The sequence below is a fragment of the Aptenodytes patagonicus genome, chromosome 3 (genome assembly GCF_965638725.1).
Source record: "Aptenodytes patagonicus chromosome 3, bAptPat1.pri.cur, whole genome shotgun sequence".
NCBI classification, from domain to species: domain Eukaryota; kingdom Metazoa; phylum Chordata; class Aves; order Sphenisciformes; family Spheniscidae; genus Aptenodytes; species Aptenodytes patagonicus.
Genome location: NC_134951.1, coordinates 32,156,255 through 32,177,231, shown reverse-complemented (window position 1 = coordinate 32,177,231; position 20,977 = coordinate 32,156,255). Strand labels below are relative to the sequence as shown.

Below are 20,977 nucleotides of genomic sequence, written 5' to 3'. Positions count from 1 at the left end.
ATTATATTGTTATTATTATTTTATTTCAGTCATTAAACTGTTTTTATCTCAACCCACAAGTTTTCTCACTTCTACTCTTCCAATTCTCTCCCCCATCCCACCTGGGGGGAGGGGGGAGAAGTGAGCAAGCGGCTGTGGGGTACTCGGTTGCCAACTGAGGTTAAACCACGACAAAACTTTATGCCTGAACCAATGCTCATGGAAATCAGCTCCCTGTAAGGGATTTGGTTTAAGTCCTTATACAACAAGCTGAATTCCTACATCCCATTAGACTATGGAAGTACAAAAGAAATGTAGCAGATCTCGGTATCTCACAGAGTGTTTTTCCACTTTGTGTGCCTATCAGGCTGACACCGGGTTTTGAGAAGAACAGTGGCAGGAAGTGAAATTTAATATGGACCAAACCCTGTGTGAAAGGTGCAATATATAAATTGCCTGCCTGGGCATCTCCTGTGTTTCCATTTGGACGGGTTCTAGTTCCTGACATGACCTCGGACTTTATTTGCTTTTTTAATGTTTCATTTATTTTCAAATACACCATAGTGAAGGTTCCCAAAATAAAATTTGTGATCTTAAAAGCGTGTGGATAATATACATTAGCTATATCCTGGGCAGCTGATCCTTGCTGCTTCTCATGGTCTTAATATTAAGTTTAACCCTGTGAATTTACCTTATCAAAAATGCTTTAATGAAATCTCAACTATAAGAAAGTGCAGAACTACTCTTTTCTCAGTTTCTGTCTTCAAGGAGACAGTTTCCAAAGCACCTTAAGGACATAGGTGCCTGATTTCCACTGACTGCTAATTGCAGTTAAACACCTAACTTCCCCTGACAGAGTAGGTGGGGAATAACTTCCACAGGTACCTTTCATTTAGTCTTACTGAAAGTAACACCACAGGTCACATATCTAAGTACCTTAGCTTATTAATTGCACTCAAGATTTCTTCCCTGTCAGGTTCTTTTATAAATATTAAATATTTTTAGCTTTCTTCTGTAGCACAGGCCATTCTCAGATCCTAAGATAATCAGGAAGTTTTATCTAACAAATTCGCTGTTGTTACTGTATCTAAGACTTTCGTCAATCTCTTGATCTTTAATTTTTTCCCCCATATAATTGAATTTTGGCACAGGTCTTAATTTTATGACAGTGCACTGAAAACATTTCTGAAGGAGATGTGAAGTAAATGTTAACTCTTCTGAAAGAAGCATTTATTTTATGATCAGCAGCTTTCAGGTGTGAGAAAGGAGGAGGTAACTGATTCAATGACTTCAGTAGTTCCTGCCAGTTATACGTTCCTGTGACTTATGCTGCTTCTAAAATTAACTGATTCACACAACATTTCCCTGGAGAAATACCTACTGTCTTTCTAAGATCTGTTATCACTTTTGATCTGTTTTTTAATTTTTAAATCAAAGAATACTGTTAGTTTAATCAGAAGCATACGCTCAAAAAACTTTAAGCAACTGATAGGAATCCATGTTCAGTTTGGAAAGGCCAAAATTGGTTACAATCTTTGACCTTTTATTATTTCCATTATGGATTATATATTTTATGAAGAATTCACCTAGAATGCTAAACCTAAAGTGAAAGTTAGTTGTAGGATGTGTGTCGACAGTAATATGCTAAGTTTGATCTGTCACATCCTAAACCTATATTAGCGTTCAAGTGACCCTTTTCTCCCTGATACTCAAATGACTGTAGCGCTATTTCTTTTGGTTTGCTTCTTAATTTACCATGTCATGTTTTCCCACTAGGTATTTTGAATAATAAAGTATAACAGATATTGGAAAATAAAATTCATTTAAACTCTCAGAGGAGGTCACTCCAAAGCCTGAATGAGTCACATTGTTTAGGATACCTGTGGGATGTCATTGTACTTGTTTTAAGTGCCTGTACTTAAGGACAATGCTTGTTCAATATTTTCACCAGCACTATGCTGACTTTTTAAATGAAACATTTCTAACTACATAGCTAAGAGAATACAGAAGTCTTGGCTTTTCAAACTCCAGTGCTTTGTGCCATGGAACAACATGCTTGAGACACTCTTTAACTGTTCCCATACCTATTGGGGAAACAAGCATCCTTGCAGACAATATCAGAAAGTTCTTTTGTTACATGGCACAAGAGATGTGAAACAATGCTGAGTAAGTTTTTAATGCTGTGTAAATTTATCTTGAACAGACAGACTTCTTCCCATTTTCTTCTTAGTTGTTCAGTAAATAAGGAAGTTCAGGCTAGCGTTTCTCTAAAAAAAGAAAGCAGAAATACATTTGGCTAAATAGGGATTATGCAAAGAGGTGAAATTTAATAAAATCTCTAGGAAAACGGAAACGGACAGAGGAGTGAACAAGAAAATTCACAATTTAGAAATAGCATGAAACATATTTTTGAATTGAAAGTCCAAGAAAAGTTGGGTCTATTAATAAATTGAATAAAAATAATGTTGACTAAAAAATACTTCAGATAAGTGAGGCTTTTATGAGAAAAAAGAAAATAGCTTTTGATCAGCGAGTAAGGAAAAACTACTTCCGTAAAGAAAATCACTGATCATGAAGGGCAAATAATGAAATATTGGGAAATAGACACATAAATAGATATGTTAGTACACTTGAAAGAGCAAGCTCAAAATGATTTTGTTAACAAAAGAACTCCAAGTTGGCAGGCACGTAAGAATAATCGGATTGGAGAAAGCAAATGGAAATTTGAGTAAGTGAGGAGCAGATATTCTATTTTTTAGATTATGGGGGCACAGATAATTCATTTCTAGTTACGTGGTTTTGTTTGTGTATTTTATCTGTACAAGGTGAATTTCTGTTGAGCGTAAATTTGCAAAGAAATATCTTGATTTAGCCTAAAAGCAGAATTTTTACACTGAGTAGAGAAGACTACATGATTAACTGAAGGTAATTCTGATAATTTAATTTTATATCAAGTTCTCTTACACTACATGTGAATCAAAACTTTGTGGTTAGGCAGAGTTCTATTCAGAATACAGGAAAAAAAATGCTTGCATTTCAGTTGCTATATATCATTAACTCGTGCTGGAACAACATTGTCACGCGGTACAAATTTGAATGATTTTTTTTCCCCATCATAATTTCACACTGTAGTGCCAGCATGATAGACTCATAATGGTCTCCCTATAGACACATACAGAAATCATTTTGTCATGCTTATCTCACCTTGTAACAGCATTGAAAGCAGTTGGTCTCCATGGTCTTGCATTAAACTGTCACATCATTTTTAAAATTCTCTGTTTCAGGAAATGGTGATGGTACATCTTGAGTGTTGTGAAAAATAACTACTTTATTGCCCATACTCAGTGGTTCTGTAAAACCAGATTACTCTCTTGTTCATGAATGGGAGGGGAAAACATTTTTCAATAGTAAGTGGTGATTGAGATTAACCATTTTCTTTGCTTGTTTAGCTGTCTCAAAACAATCACGCCAACATTTTACCACCCCAGCACTAAATCTTGTGGCAATATTTATGTTTCTAAGTACCCTTACTTTGGTTTGCCCTGATTTTTAAGCCATTTTAAATATACTCCATACATGCAATTTTTCCTTACGGTTATTTAATTTCTCATACTAAATACAGCTCAGCTACTCCCCTCAGAGGACACTTACTTGATTTTTTAATTTCTGGGTATTCATTTCTCAGTGTTTTTTTCTGCTTCTATCCCGACCATAGCTTCACACCAGTTCACTGAGATCCTAGATGGAAGAGAAATTTATTATCCTGTTGCTGCAAGAGAAGAAATTAAACTGACTCAAATTGTTTGGCTCTAAGGTCAAATCTTTTTTATTTAATAAAAATTCCCATTTTAATCATGCAACTAGAAAGCAGTATCTGTTTAGCTGTACCAGCAAGGTATATTAATGAGATGGACTACTCTTTGAGTACTTAGCAGACAAAATATATCTGGTATACCAAGAGAACAGCTAAGAATGTTCAAGCAGTTGTCACAGCGGGGGTACAGAGTGGACCAGGAGAGGCCTCTGCTGAAGCCTATGCAGCAATGGTGGTGAGGCATCATGTGGCATGGACTACAATCTGGGATGGAGCACAGTCCCCAGAATACCAGGAGCCTCAACCCAGACAGAGCTCCAGGGCAAGATGCTGCCGTCCAGGTCTCGGGTGGCAGGCAGTGCCCAGTGGCTCCCCCGGTGCTGGAGCAGGGGACAGCAGTGGGGAGTTGCCTCCACCCTGCAAGGGATGGCAGTACCTATTTGCTCACCTGGTTTAATGTCCATGGAGGTGCACTGCTGTCCAGACACTTGGATACAGAATGTTGTGAAGAGACTGCTGAGACTTGACTGGGCCTCAGGACATCGCATCTGCTGCTCTTCCACATGGGCACCAGCAATGTCAGGGAGACCTTGAGGGTATTAAGAGCAACTATGTGGCTCTGGAGGAGAGCATCCAGGGCATAGGGGCACCAGTGGCGGTCTCCTTGATCCTGCTGGTGAAGGGGCAAGTCTTGAGGAGGAGCAGATGGAACTAAGAGAGGTTCTGACTGGATATAAGGAAAAACTTTTCAACATGAGGACAGTCAGGAAGTGGAACAGGCTGCCCAGACAGGTCATGCATTCTCCATCCTTGGAGGTTTTCAAGACAAGACTGGATAAAGCCCTGAGGAACCTTATCTGATTTCGTAATTGACCCTGATCTGAACAGGCAGTTGGACTAGGTGATTGCCTGAAATCTACTCCCTTATGATTTATTCGATGATTTTGTGATTCTATGATAATTGGGTTAAAGACAGATGATAATTCCGTTTTCCTGTTTTATTTCAATACAATTATTTTGTTTTACAAATACAGAAAAATACATGTCTGAACTATCATCTTCATATTTCTATATGATCTAAATTTGTAGTACTTAAAATATTTCTGCCATTTATTAATTTACCGGATTTTGAACCATCACTGTATATGCTCTCTCTTTCATTTTTGATATCCCATTGTCTCACTTTAGGCTTAGACTGTAAATTATTTGGGATGCTGATGGTATCTTTGGCTTGTAAGTCTTTAATGCAGTTAGTTGCAGGACTGTACATCAACTGGCATATAACTAGTAGAAGAAATTAAAACATAATAAACTACATTTCTGTCTGATAAATGCATTTCTAACACTTCAAAACCACTCAACAAGAATGCCCTTCAACCACCTCCTCAATTCTTCTGGAAAACCACAATGAATCGTTGAGTTTACTCAAACTGTTAGCCACTTTGATTTCTTAAGGACCCAAAAGAGAACAAATTATGAATTCAGTATTAGAGTACCCTCTAGAATAAAATAACTAATATATTATTATGTTTCTTAGAATTACTTTATCAGCACTCAAGTTTAATTAGAACTAGTAATATAGCTGGAAATATAATTGGTGGTTCTTTGTACTTGTAAAACCATTACTTAATTGTTGTGGTTGGCAAAATTCTATTCACAGTAAAAGTAGTAAGGATTCATTAGAAAATAGATAAAGAATGTTTTTATAATTATTATTTTTGAAATCTTATCATTTATAGCTCTTCCGCTACACTATTTATTTGGGAATTTAATGAAATTCCTAAATATGAATCTGAACTTGTTGATGTCAACAGCTCTTTCAGTGATGGAAACACAAAATACAGAGCACAAGAAATAATTGGTTCAAAAATGAGATCTGCCACTACAGTGAAATGTAGTGGAACTTACCTTGTTTAGTACACAGCAGTCAATATTCTATCACAAGTGTCTGCCTCTGTGGGTCCATCACCACTAACTAGTATGACTCTCTACTTCTATTATGAAGTAATATTGAGATCAGGGTGAGATAAGAATTTCAAGAAGACCTTATTCTTGTCACATGCTCAGGAGGACAATAAGAGAAGCACATCCATCAGAGACCTTGTTGCCACTTTTCCGTATTTAAAGGGGGTTTATAAGACAGACAGAGAGAGACTTTTTCCAAGGCCTGTAGTGACAGGACAAGGGGCAACAGTTTTAAACCGGAAGAGGGTAGGTTTAGACTGGACAAAAGGAAGAAATTTTTTACAATGAGGGTGGTGAGACACTGGAACAGTTTACCCAGAGAAGTTGTGGATGCTCCATAGTTGGAAGTGTTCAAGGTCAGATTGGATGGGGCTTTGAGCAACCCAATCTAATGAAAGATGTCCGCCCATGGCAGGGGAATTGGACTAGATGAACTTTAAAGGTTCTTTCCAACCCAAACCATTCTACAATTCTGTGATTCTTTGATTCTATGATCCAAACATGGGGTAATACCCATCAAGACCAATGATAACAGCAGTAAAAACAGCAGAACAGTTTATGACCAGTTTATGTTGATAAGTAGCTGTATTCTGGGTGGTCTGTTTTATCAGTATGGAAATGAATGTGTCTCATGTGACACAGTCCCCAAAACCTTGCAAAGAATACTTCTCTAATCAGCCTGATATAGGCTTTTAGTTATAAGTTTGCCATCTAGTATACTCCCTGTTTATTGTAAGTAAAGTGACATTCTCTGTCAAGGGAAGTCACTTATTTTTAATCTCTTCAAAATGACATCTTTGGTGCCAATGAAGCCATTGTCATGGGCAACAGTGTAAATGACAGTCCATAGTGGATCTGAATACTGGGGTTTATTTATAAACAAACCAGATTAGAGCTCTTACCATACTTGCTTATTCCACACACTCACCCACTTGCACCCATTCAGCACTACATTTACCATGATTTGATTTTGTGGGAAGCTCAAGCAGAAAGTCATGCTGGTTCATGCTGAGCCACTGCTCACAGTTATCAGTCTTGGGCATTACCGACCATGGTCCCTGTGCATCCCCTGGTATTTGCTTCCACACATCTCTCTGATCTGAAGGCTCTTCCCACACTTCCAGGATCTTTCCTCCACCCAAGATCTCCACCTCCTTCTTTACCAACCCACTTCTCTAAAACATCACTTCTTGTTTTCAGGACCTCATATTTTTCAGCACCAGCTCTTCTCTCTTAAAGCCCAACCCCCCAGTTCTCCCAGTCTAAACAGTCTTTGTGCAGAAGCACAACAGCTGATCAGATGGGTGATGTTCTTTCATGTCTCTCCATTAACTGAAATATTCAAGACATGCAACTTTTATTTGGTCCAGGTGTTATCAAAATTTACAATAAGGCCACACAATGACTGCAGCTAACAAGTTGCAGGCTTCTGCTTGAGATGTTTACCCACACCCACATCCACAACTATCTGCTCTCTGCTAGCATTTACAATTTAAGCTTTTTTTTTTTTTTAACTCTGACAGTCACATTAAGGATTTCTACATGTGATGAAAGGTTATCAAATTTCAAGGATGTCAATTCAACCAGTTTCACTGGGAGTCATATTCAGCATCTTTGCCTCTATAAAGTATGGCAAATTAGGAAGCCTTCATTAATTCTTTATATGATAGAATTTGTGCAGGCTGTCATGGTTTAACCCCAGCCAGCAACTAAGCACCACACAGCCGCTCACTCACTGGGGGAGAGAATCAGAAGAGTAAAGGTGAGAAAACACGTGGGTTGAGATAAAGACAGTTTAATAAGTGAAGCAAAAGCTGTGCACGCAAGCAAAGCAAAACAAGGAATTTATTCACTTTCCGTCGGCAGGCAGGTGTTCAGCCATCTCCAGGAAAACAGTGCTTCATTACGTGTAATGGTTACTTGGGAAAACAAACACTATAACTCTGAATGTCTGCCCTTCCTTCTTCTTCCCCCAGCTTTATATGCTGAGCATGACATCATATGGTATGGAATATCCCTTTGGTCAGTTGGGGTCAGCTGTCCCAGCCGTGTCCCCTCCCAGCTTCTTGTGCACCCCCAGCCCACTCGCTGGTGGGGTGGTGTGAGGAGCAGAAAAGGCCTTGACTCTGTGGAAGCCCTGCTCAGCAATAACGAAAACATCCCTGTATTATCAACACTGTTTCCAGCACAAATCCAAAACATAGCCCCATACTAGCTACTCTGAAGAAAATTAACTCTATCCCAGCCAAAACCAACACAAGGCTTTACCAGCAAGAGGAAAAAATTAACATTCAATTTCTAGTTCAAATGCTACATACTCCAAACTATTTGTCATTTAGATTTAAGGTTAGTCTCCAGACTATTTCTAAACTTATGTTTGAGTTTTTCCTAGGGTAAGATTGTGTTCTGAATACTTTGCTTATAAGGACAGCTAATTTAAACAGACTTATGAGTCTAAGGAGTTGTGAAATTATTAATATTCTGTTGAATTATTTAAAAGAAATTAACAATGCTCCATATCCCCTGAGATATTTATCTGGAAAAAAAGGCATCCGTGTTCTGCATCTGCTGGGCAACGAGCATATCACAGTTATATGCATGAGAATTTTAGTCTCTTGGACAGAAAAGTTCCCATCTGGTTATTAAAGTCCAGACACACAATTATTATTTTTAATACCATTTTTCCAGTCTTTTTCTTTTACAGTGAATTAATCAAGAATAATTTTGTTTTATTTCAGTTTAAAATCAGTTAGAAAAATAAATCTAGAATAAGACATCACTACAAAAAACCAGAACAGCCACAATAAGAAAGGAAATCAGAAACCCAAACAAACGAATGCCAAGCAAAAACAGTTGTTTAAATCCTTGTAAATATATTGCCTTTAATACATTTACACCAGGGAAAATTTTGGCTATATAGATGTGTTTTATTTTTTTACATCTGTGTGCACTTCATAAGTTATTCCTTACATTCGAGCTGTAAATCCTGTTATCCTTTTCACTCAAGCTGTAAGTCCTGAAAATCACAAGTGCAGGAAGAGGTTCCTCAGGCCTAGACATATAAATTAAACAATAGTTGTCCCTGTGCTGGCTGTGGTAACAGGTATGTTCAGCATCTTGCTTGGAATAGAGCTCTTTGTGCTGGCATCTGTAGCTTTTTATCCATGGGAGGTACCCAGGTGCTGTTCACGTGTCCTTAGTTTTGATGTGGCTTTATAAATTTGTCTGCAGTAATGACATCCTCTCAAAAAGTCAGATACTAATGTTAAAAAAAAAAAAAATGCTGTTCTTAGCAGGAGTGGAAGAAACCATTGTGATGCTTTTTGTCTTTAAACAAAAATTTCACAGGGCATTTGAAAATTAGAATAGGTTGAAAGAAAAGCCTGGAAGATCTCCTGCTGTAGCACAAGTAAAATCAGTAAGCCTCAGCTTGCACAGTTTTTATACAATCATCCTGTCAGGGGGCATGGTTTTCTATGCAGGCCCATGTTACGGTTGTGTGACTAGCATCTCCCACATGCAAGTCTGTCTTTTTTTTTGTCTGCAAGGGCAAATCATACAGGGCAAATTTTAAATAATTGAATACATGTACTCTCTGCTATATGTTTGTTCTTAATTCCTATTGAAATTTGTTCAGCAGTTTTGAACTGGCTGTCAAGAAAGCTTTATCTCCTGTACGAATAATTCTAACCCTTGTACTAGACAATTCTAATGTGTCTGTTCTCTCCTTGTTCTGAAGTTTTCTGATACTTTGGTATCCTAGGCTCAGAGTACTGAGTGCTTAAAAAATAAAAATATGACATGAAATCCCATAGGGATGCAGCGTGGTTTGCAGAAGACAACATAGCTAAGTTATGGATGTCCCCTTTCCCCTCCTAACCCCATGGAGTTAGTAATGGCTTAACCCTGAACAGCCAGAGATGTAAAACAAATCATCTGGATGCAGATTTAGAAAACTGAAACATCTGGGAGATGAGATTCTGTTCTTTAATGCTTATAGATTAATCTCCAGTATTCCAATTATTTGTTTTAGATTAGTACTGTAACCGGAAAGTTAAGTATGTTTGTTGGGAACACCCTCAGCTGGAATAATTCATCCTATAAAGGTCAGTGAAATTTTGTAGAAGCAGAATAGTTTGCCCATATCATATCCCTTGCACAAATGGGGACTTTATTCTTTCCTTGTTAATACTTGAATGTGCCTATTATGTATATGCCCACAAACTCTATTAAAAGAATGATTAAGGTTTCAAAATCTGAAAAAGCCAGAATTAAAGTTGCCAGTGTGATTTCCTATACCCTCTGTCTTCCTCTCTGTGCAAATCCATTATAATCTGAAGTTACATAATTTCTTTTTCTTACAGTATGCACAATACATTTAACCCAAGAGTAGATGTTCCTACACATATACTGCAATATTCTTAGGTGTCAGTTAAATTCCAGAATACTATGGATGTCTTCTGTTTACAGGATTATTTAAAATTTTGGATTAAGAGGTAATAGTTACTTTCTCTGCTTTTTCCTGGATTCTAACAGTTAAGGAGACTTCTATATTATGAATAATATTTGGTGCAGTGCTAATTCAATCATAAATGCAATCTTGATTTTTGGAAAAATATTTTCTTCTATCACATTCAGGCTGCTCTTATATGTGGTTAATACAAAGCTGGTATGTTATCATATGAAAATTGTCATGTAAGCAATTTTATCCTCTCATTAATACCCAATACTATCACAATTCATTTATGCAAATTTAAGAAGCTCATAAGAGATGATGAGTACTTCTGTGAAAAGATCTAATGAATACATGTATACAGCAAGTAGCAGTAGCAAATCCAATTTTTACCTTCCTACAATATTTTGGATGCATTTTAATCTGAAACAAACGCTAATATTCTTTTAGGTAATTTAATAACATTGGTGAATAAGGAAATAAGTTTTGTTTCCCTGACTGTGTTGTTATATTTGCTTCCCAGTACAAAAAAGACAGTGACATAGTAGAGCGAGTCCAACAGAGAGCCAGCAAGATGGTTAAGGGACTGGTGCAGTTTGTACACAAAGAGACTGGGAGAACTGGGTCTGTTCAACCTTAAGAGGAAAAGAGTAAGGGGGATTTTATTGCTGTCTACAAGTACCTAATGGGAAGCTATAGAGAAGGCAGAGCCAGAGACTTCTCAGAAGTGGTCAATGATTGGAGAAGAGGCAATAGACCTCTCCAATCACAAAATGCTGATTAGATTTTTAAATTATTTTTACCATGAGAATGGTTAAAAACTGGGCCAGGTTTCCTAGGGTAGTTGTGGAATCAATATGCTTGGATAAACTCAAAGCTCGACTGAGCCATGTCATGAGCAAACTGGTCTAATTGGATCTGCTTTGAGCAGAGGGCTGGACGTGATGACCTCCAGGGGTTCCTTCCAAACTAAATTATTTAACAATTCTGTGATGTTTGACTTTAAGATTGACAACTTGTCAAATTTACATCTACACAGGTGCTCCAAATGAGGGATTCAGTTGCCTAAATATAGGCATCTACTAACAATTTGGACCCCAAGACACCCCAAGACATCTATCCTTTGCAGATGTCTTTAACACACCAGAACATAGCAGAAATCTGCACCACTGACGCTGGTATGGAACTCTCTGAAAAAAACATAAATAGCACAAACACGTTGTCGTGGTTTAACCTCAGCCGGCAACTAAGCACCACGCAGCCGCTCGCTCACTCCCCCCCGGTGGGATGGGGGAGAGAATCGGAAGGGTAAAAGTGAGAAAACTCATGGGTTGAGATAAAGACAGTTTAATAGGTAAAGCAAAAGCCACACACGCAAGCAAAGCAAAACAAGGAATTCATTCACTACTTCCCATGGGCAGGCAGGTGTTCAGCCATCTCCAGGAAAGCAGGGCTCCATCACGCGTAACGGTTACTTGGGAAGACAAACGCCATCACTCCAAACGTCCCCCCCCTTCCTTCTTCTTCCCCCAGCTTTATATACTGAGCATGACGTCACATGGTATGGAATATCCCTTTGGCCAGTTTGGGTCAGCTGTCCTGGCTGTGCCCCCTCCCAGCTTCTTGTGCACCTCCAGCCTTCTCAGTCAGTAGAGCATGGGAAGCTGAAAAGTCCTTGACTAGTGTAAACACTACCTAGCAACAACTAAAACATCGGTGTGTTATCAACATTGTTCTCACCCTAAATCCAAAACACAGCACTGTACCAGCTACTAGGAAGGAAATTAACTCTATCCCTGCTGAAACCAGGACAGTATCCACCCCTTATTCTATACCATCTACGTCATGCTCAAGTCCCATATTTTCCAGTGCAACCTCATTAACCACCCACCCCGCTTTCCATCCTTTGATATAACACACAGATATCATTCCCTTAGTCTATGGACCACCCTTGTGGAATGTCTGTAAAATGTCCATGAAATATCCATTGAGTTCATTTAGTCCGTGACTTTGGGCTCCATCTGTGATGGTGGTCACTCAGGACAGGAGAGGTGGTGTGTTGCGTGGAGTTACTGGGTACCAAAGCCAGCTCAGGTCAGGTCACTGCTGCACTTGCACTGCTTCTTGTAAGGCTTGTCCTCCACTTGTTCGGGTGGTTCCTGCTATAGTAATTCCTATAACACGCAACTCAAATCATGGGTTACAACAATTTAAAGGTATTTCCATTACAATCTCCACCCCTGGTCCCTTTGGGCCAGGTTATAGGGTTTAACATTGCAATGAACTCCTCCCCTTGCTCCTAGCCTGGCTAGCAACAAGGGGTTTCTGCTATAGTAATTCCTATAACATGCAACTCAAATCATGGGTTACAACAATTTAAAGGTGTTTCCATTACAATCTCCACCCCTGGTCCCTTCAGATCAAACCATAGGGTTTAACATTGCAATGAACTCCTCCCCTTGCCCCTGCTCTGGCTTGGACTTATCCACAGACTGCAGTCCCTTAGGGTAGTACCTGCTCCAAGTGGAGCCTTATCTATGAGCCACAGTCTCTCCAGGGGTACGCCTGCTGCGGCATAGACTTATCCACAGTCACTTTGAGATGCACCTGTTCCAGCACAGCCTTCTCCATGGGCCACAATGTCTTCAGAGATATACCTGCTCCAGCGTGGCCTTACTCGCAGCCACAGTCCCTTCAGAAGTAAACCTGCTGTAGCACAAACGTAACCGCGGCCACAGACGCTTCGAGATGTACCTGCTCTGGCATGGGCTTATCCACGGCCACAGACGCTTTGGGGTGTCCTGCTCCCGCATGGACTCATCCACAGGTCACAGTCCCTTCGACTCGAGTTCACACTGGAGTTCCAGCCTGTCCAGTACAGCAGCACAGAAACAGCAGCGATGCCCTGGCCATCTGCCAGCCCAGGCACATCGCCATTGCTGTTATCAAAATGTTCCCAGGCACAGCAGAATACAATGATAAGCAGTACAGCAGTACAGCAAGCAGTGAAAGCAAAAAACAGCCACTAACGAGCATTGGACTCTAATATACAGTAAGGCAAGCCAGCCCCATGGCAAGCACAGGAGCCTGCCAATTAATAGCTAAACAGCTATAACAGGTATGAATTCGATCTAGCACATTCCAATCAAACCTGTCATTATCTCGAACCCTTCGTGCCCCACGTTGGGCGCCAAAAAGGACTGTCGTGGTTTAACCTCAGCCGGCAACTAAGCACCACGCAGCCGCTCGCTCACTCCCCCCCGGTGGGATGGGGGAGAGAATCGGAAGGGTAAAAGTGAGAAAACTCATGGGTTGAGATAAAGACAGTTTAATAGGTAAAGCAAAAGCCACACACGCAAGCAAAGCAAAACAAGGAATTCATTCACTACTTCCCATGGGCAGGCAGGTGTTCAGCCATCTCCAGGAAAGCAGGGCTCCATCACGCGTAACGGTTACTTGGGAAGACAAACGCCATCACTCCAAACGTCCCCCCCCTTCCTTCTTCTTCCCCCAGCTTTATATACTGAGCATGACGTCACATGGTATGGAATATCCCTTTGGCCAGTTTGGGTCAGCTGTCCTGGCTGTGCCCCCTCCCAGCTTCTTGTGCACCTCCAGCCTTCTCAGTCAGTAGAGCATGGGAAGCTGAAAAGTCCTTGACTAGTGTAAACACTACCTAGCAACAACTAAAACATCGGTGTGTTATCAACATTGTTCTCACCCTAAATCCAAAACACAGCACTGTACCAGCTACTAGGAAGGAAATTAACTCTATCCCTGCTGAAACCAGGACACACGTACAGATATTTCCTGTTGTTCACTTGCAATCCAAATTTTATAACCTACCATTTCTACAAAAAAAAAAAAAGAAAAGAAAAAGGAAGAAAGAAAGCAGCAAACCAAACCTCAGTGACCAGACAAATTTGCCAAATTTCTTGTGGTAAAACTGTTGAACTGCTCTATTTATCTATTATTGTTGTTGTCATTATTATTATTATTATTATATTTTTGCTCTCATTTTCATGCTGGTTATACTCCCAGACTTTTCAGTAAAACATTCATTTAGTTGAACTTTGTTAAAATAGAATTAGAAAAAAGAAATCTCAAGAATGCATGGCTAGAAGGGACTTTCTGAACTAATAATTCCAGTCTCTGGTGATGATAACCAACCTTCTCACAATCTGTTTTCCTACACTAATCAAGTTTTGACTTTCTGCAACTATTACTGTAAAAATAACTTTTCAGAGTCAGTGAGCTTTCATCCTAACCATTCCAGCTGGAAGATTATTCCAGAATCTCACTGCTCTCTGCTGATTAAGGTTTTCTACTATGTAATTTAAATTTGTGAAAAATCAGTATCACTTTGTACCTGTGATACTTATCCTTTAGCTTAGATAGTTGTTCACCTTTTTTTGGTGATTTTTCTCATTGACAGATTTAGAAGAAACACTCATATCTCCTTTCAGCCTACATTTTGCTACACTAGACAACCTAAACTTTCTGAGTCCTCTGTTGTGTGACAAGCTCTTTATTTCCCTCGTCATTCTACTAGCCTTCTTTACATGCTTTTTTATTATAGAATCACAGAACAGCACAGGTTGGAAGGGACCTCGAAAGATCATTTGGTCCAACATTTCATGGGAAACAGAGCCTAGATGAGATTATCTAGCACCCTGTCCAGTCACATCTTGAAAACCTCCAGTGATGGGGGCTTTACCACATCCCTGGGGAGGTTGTTCCAGTGAATGGTCTCACTGTAAAAAAATTCTTTCTTACATCTTCTTGAAAAGCAGTGTTTTCCTCTAATGAGACCCTTCCTTTATTTTGCCAATATGCATCTGAAGTAGAAAATACTGTGCCATTCCTCTGGCTTTCTATCCAACCAGTTCTGTGGATTGAATTATTGTTTCTTTGTTCTCAGAGGCAGCTTTTAATAAAGTAATGATCGTGCTTTGGAACCAAGACATAAAAAAATGTGCTCTCAACAAGGAGAGTTCACACATCATTGCTGGAGGTGTAGCCAGTTCAGTTTCCAAATGCACCTTATTTTTCAGTGCATAACCTGTGTGCAAGAGATTCACATATAACCTGCTTAGTATCTGGCTTAGTTTGACATTTTAAGAGTTGAGACTTTAAAGACTGCAACATAAAATATTTTTCATCCTTGGAAAATGTCTAGGAGTCTTACCACTTTATAAAACTGTTACTTTGATGTAAAGTGTCTAAATTCAAACTCATGTGAAGTTGATCCTAGACCACATTAGTATTAGTGTAATTTTGTAGAAACTAATGGAGTTATGCAAAAGACAGACATACATTGTTTCCTTTTAACAAATAGGTGCATTATTAAAAATAAAATTTAATAGCAAAGATTTCTTGCCTTTAGTGAGTAAGGATGTGATCTAATAGATTTAAGCATCCAGGGAGTTTTTGTTAAGCAGGATGCCTATAGGGTTCAGGAAGTCTCCCTCATTTCTCTGACATATTCATAATGCAGATTATTTTTTCTGTGGTTGTGGCCTTTCTGCTAAGAATGAGAAGACATTATTTAGACCTATCTTTTAGGTGGAATCATAATTATCAAGTACTAAATATTAGAAACATATTTTCATTCCATATTTTCTATTGAAACAACTGCATTTTTTAGTTTGACCCACAGTTTCTTGGATTATTTATGATACACTGAAAATATTTTTCCTTTTATGATTTATTCCTTAACATTAGTCTCTGAAAAACAAAATAATACTGAGGTTTTGACATATGAAACATGATTATGAGTCAGCTGACTGCATATATGTCCTCACAGAATATCTACAATTCTATAAAAATTACTCTATTTTTTAAATAACTTTATATATGTAAAAGACTCTTTCAAGAAATGTTGCTTTCACAAAATTGCTTCCCAGTGAACCTTGTTCCTTTTCTTTACTATTTATGCTTTATTTTACCTTTCCATTAGCTGAGAAAACTATGGCTAGCACCAGTGGAAACACAGATCTCATCCCCATCTTGAGGATGAAGTCTAAATAAAGAGTTATAAAGCCTGAGAGCCAAAACTAATTACTTTGGTGTAAGAGAGTGTTGGCAAAAAAAATTATGAAACTATATCCTTAGTAAATAATTATGCTATATTTTTCCAGACCTGCAGCCCCAGAAACTGTCAGTTACCAATTCCTTCCTTGCAATAACTGAAGTAAGTTAATTTAATATTTTTAATTCATCTTTCAGATGTATTTCACCTTTGAGTTTTCAATGTAGAGAAAAGTTGTGTAGCAGCTGCATCATCTGTTACATGCTCTGAGGATAGCTATTTGCCGCTCAGTGAAGGCAATGTCAAAATATTTATGTAGATCATAATTTGTTTACCTACTTTTTATGCTAATAAAACCCCACAATTTTATGATCAAGCTCTGAATTACAGTGTGTATTATACTATATTATAATTGTATATTATATTATATTATATTAATTATATTATATTTTGGGCGGGTATTATAAATTAAGCCACAAATTACATCAATACATTTTTACATAAAAGATTCCCATAAATGTGCTCTCAACTGCATGAAAGTATTTACTAATGGGACATATGCTTTTTCACTGGACTGCATGGAAATATTTATTCATGGGGCAGGTGTCTCTTTGATAGCACTTATCATTGGCTGATGGAGAGAGGAGTTGGATGGATGGATGAAGCAACAGAATTGTTTCCTAGTTCATAGAGCATAATGTTGGGGCTGCCAAAGTCATCATATGGGATAAGAGGGTGGAGGAGAAAGGTTTGGAGTACTCACATAGAGGAAAGGCAAATGTTTGTTACAGCAGCATGTGTGAGGAGGGAAAAGAAATATGCATTCTGCATCTGCATGTGAACCAATAAACAGCTGGTACTTACTGCCAGTGCCACTGGTACATGTGATATTTGAATAAATGAATTTTTATTTTATAACTTCCTTAATACAATGTGGTCATTGCTACTGCAGTATTGATGTTTGATAACACTAAAAAGCACTCTTTAAAATACAGCAATAAACTTGTAACCACTGCAAGAATTAAAATTATGTTTGATTCCCTAAAGTCAGGTAATCTGAATACAAAGTTACTTTGGCTTTGTGCTTGTAAATTCTGTCTTTTTCATATTCATGACTTATGGTTTTGTGGAGTTTTTTGGTAAAGAAACATCATGTTGACTACTAAGTGCTGGTAAGGCCACTCCTGGAGTACTGTGTCCAGTTCCGGGCTCCCCAGTATAAGAGAGACATGGAACTACTGGAGAGAGAGCAATAAAGGGCCACAAAGATGACTAAGGGACTGGAGCACCTCTCCTGTGAGGAAAGGCTGAGAGAGCTGGGGTCGTTCAGTCTGGAGAAGAGAAGGCTCGGAGGGATCTCATGAGTGTATATAAATACCTGAAGGGAGGGTGCAAAGACAGAGCCAGCCTCTTTTCAGTGGTGCCCAGTGACAGGACCAGAGGCAACGGGCACAAACTGAAACAAAGGAGGTGTCATCTGAACATCAGGAAACACTCTTTTACTGTGAGGATAACTGAACACTGGCACAGGTTGCCCAGGGAGGTTGTGGAGTCTCTGTCCTTGGAGACATTCAAAAGCTGTCTAAACATGATCCTGGGCAACTGGATCTAGGTGACCAGAGGTCTCTTACAACCTCAACCTTTCTGTGATTCTGTGATTTTGACTGTGAAGTCATAGCCTCGCATACTCTTGAAAGACTTTGCTGACACAGTTGTACAGCAAAGCACTGGCGTGGATGCATTCAAATCACAAAGCTGCATGCTTTGTTCCTGTGGCCTTTACAAGTGGGAAGAAAAGGGGGTTGATCTCAACTGTCTCAAATTTGATTGTTATCGTTCCTTGCATTTTGCACAGAGTAAATTTCTCTTTCTCTTTCCATATTTCCTCTTGTAGTAGTCTTATGTCCATTATCAAATTACCTTAGTTTTCCATATCTGAATTGTTTGGCAATACTCATAAAATGTAAAATAGGAATATTTTATACACATGATCATCTTTGAATTATCATTTATATTCTTATACCTACAAACTTTAACTAGATATTTAGTTTTACAGTTTCATTACCATAAACTGATTAAATAAAAATATACTATTTCCCCTCACACAGCGTTTTGTCTACTATCCCACTAGCAATAATTTTATGTTCTATGTTAACATTCACGTCAATTTCTTTTCATATTTTCATGTGTATGGAATTAATGACACTTGTATGGTATCCCAGTTAAAATCATATCAAGCTGGTAGAATTTCAAGCGTGCAGATATGTTTATATTTTAGTTGACTAATTTCTTCTGTTTTCTTGTCTAACAATTTTATTATGTTAAAAGCAGGTAATTAAGTGTGAATACATGGATTATAATGTAGTTAAAAACACCCCTCAACTCATTCTTGATTTAAAAATAATGTAAATTAAACTTTCTCTTCCTCATGTTCTTCCAGCACATTAAGATAGCTAATTGATGTTTGTGAAAGAAGCATCATTTGTCAGCATTCTGATCAGCAAGAAATAAACATAATCAAAGTATATGATATTATATTGAAAATGAATAATCTACTTCAGCAGAAACAAATTAAGATAAATACAAATTGCATTTAAATTGTTTTTTGTCTGCAGGACAAATTCTCTTAAAAATGTGATAAGGAAGAGACAAATAAAAATCTATCAATATGTTTACCTTTCAAATCTTTCAGAGTGGATAATTCACACCGTGTACACCAAATAATTCTATTAAAGACAGATTCAGCTTATGCCTTTAATTTCTTCCCTCCCAATCCTTAGCTTTGTAATATACCAAAGGCGTATCCGAACAGCTGCAACAGCATGAAGTGAACTCTATAATGAAAACCTTTAAAAAACAGTTTCTGCTATCTGCAGCTCTGTATTTGCCCCTATGATATTTCCCCTTGCCTACTAGTCCTTCTGTAACAAATATCCTCTGAATGTAAGGAACAGACGCTGGACATTTACATCCCTCCTGAGGAAGGGTGTCCCTGCCATGACTTGTCACAGGGTGTTGTTGTAACATCCCAACCAGACGTGTTGAGGGCTGAGAGCTCTTGAGGCACTGTAATTTTCTCAGATTTCAGACTGTCTCCAGTGGTAGGACTGTTGTTGATGGTAGGATCAAAAGGTGTGGGTTTTTTCTGATTCTGAAAGGGCAGCAGTAGTGCCTAAAACATTTTCACTCTATTAGCAAAACCTGTAAGAATGTTAAGTATTTATTTCAAAAATGACCTAATACGCTTGTCGGTAGCTCTGTTAAGAAGCTCTCTACAAAGTGTTGTTTCCGGGAGATAATTTCTGAAATAGGGAATGCTAAGAAAGAGGAGAGTAGCATTGAAAAGCATTTTTTTCCATTTTTAAGAATGAGGTGCTTTTCTCTGTGCTTGTTAATTTTCTGTCCTCTTGGGGGGGGGGGGGGGGGGGGAAGGTTGTTTGGGCCAGATTACAGATAACTAAGGTTTCAACCTGAATTAGTTTCTGCTTAGTTAGCTAGTTCTCAGTTAACTTTAGGGAAGTGTCAGAAGCTAACATTTTCAAAAGAACAGAACTGCTAGGAGAAAGCAATTCTAACTAGTTAAAACTTTAAAAAATGGCCTGTAACAACTACATTAAGGTAGGTTGGCAGCTATGCCTAACTACCATTTTTTCCCTAAAGGTCAAAATGCTAAAAAGCACAGGCAAAAGGAATTTGTACTGTAGTTTTTTAATATATTCACATGCAAAACAGCTTTTTATTTGTATTTTCTTCTGCTCTACATTTTACATTTTAAATTTATAAAGTATCAGCTCATTTCAGTGGTTTTAGTATTTTGCTTTTTTTTTTCCGAGTTTCTTCAGTGTTGAGTATCATCAAAACAAATTAAAATATATAGGTCTTGGTTCACACTATAGGCCCTTTAGAACACTTCTTCATTATACTTCAGATTAAATCTTGCACCTTTGGTTGCTATTTATGTGAAAACCAATTTATCTTGTCTTCATCTGGCATATGTAAGTTAGGAGCAAGTGGATTAGCTCTGCCCTGTTTTCCCACAGTGAAAGCTAATTTAAATTTCTTGTTGTTTTGTAGATCTGCCAAACTGAAAATCTGGCTCCGTGTTCCTAGGCTAAACAGTAAGGCAGTTTAATGCCTTCCACTGTTTCCAGCTTTAGCCATGCAGCCATATACTTAAAATTGTCACAAAGTGGAATATGAGCTAAGTTAAAGCTTGAGTGACTCAAAGCTTACACGATAATATCCATGGTTTAAACTTTGTATTTCTACGTCCAAGAACACAGATCTTGTGCTGTTGTGGTTTGCTGAAAAGTGCTGAAGTTTAAAACAAATTGCTGTTTCCTAAGGAGACAGGTCTGATCTGTTACGAGCTGCTGAAGCCACTAGCCCAACAGTGGTGACACTGCCACAGTCCCATGCTCCCAGGTCCAACCAGTAGCGAGGCTGGGAGGGTTTTCCCAACAGGCGCACGCACACACAAATACAGTATGTATATATGTACACTCACAGGCAGCCACACAGACCTACACAGACAAGAAACATAGCACTTGCACAAACACAAACAGTACCAACAGCCTCATCTTATTCCCTTCTCTGGCCAACCAGGATTAAAGTTAGTTAGGGGACAATATATATACATATATGTACATACATACAATGTGGATCCCCGTAGCAGCTGGGCTCAGACACACAGTCTGTGCAGTAGCTGCCCCTGGATCCCATTCTCCCCTGCTGC

At 38.5% G+C, this 20,977-nt stretch overlaps 1 protein-coding gene across 1 annotated transcript in view; it reads left to right on the top strand.

Annotated features, from left to right (window-relative positions):
- EYS (eyes shut homolog) overlaps window positions 1-20,977 on the top strand; it is a 1,011,092-nt gene that overhangs the window by 242,392 nt on the left and 747,723 nt on the right. The window lies entirely within an intron of this gene.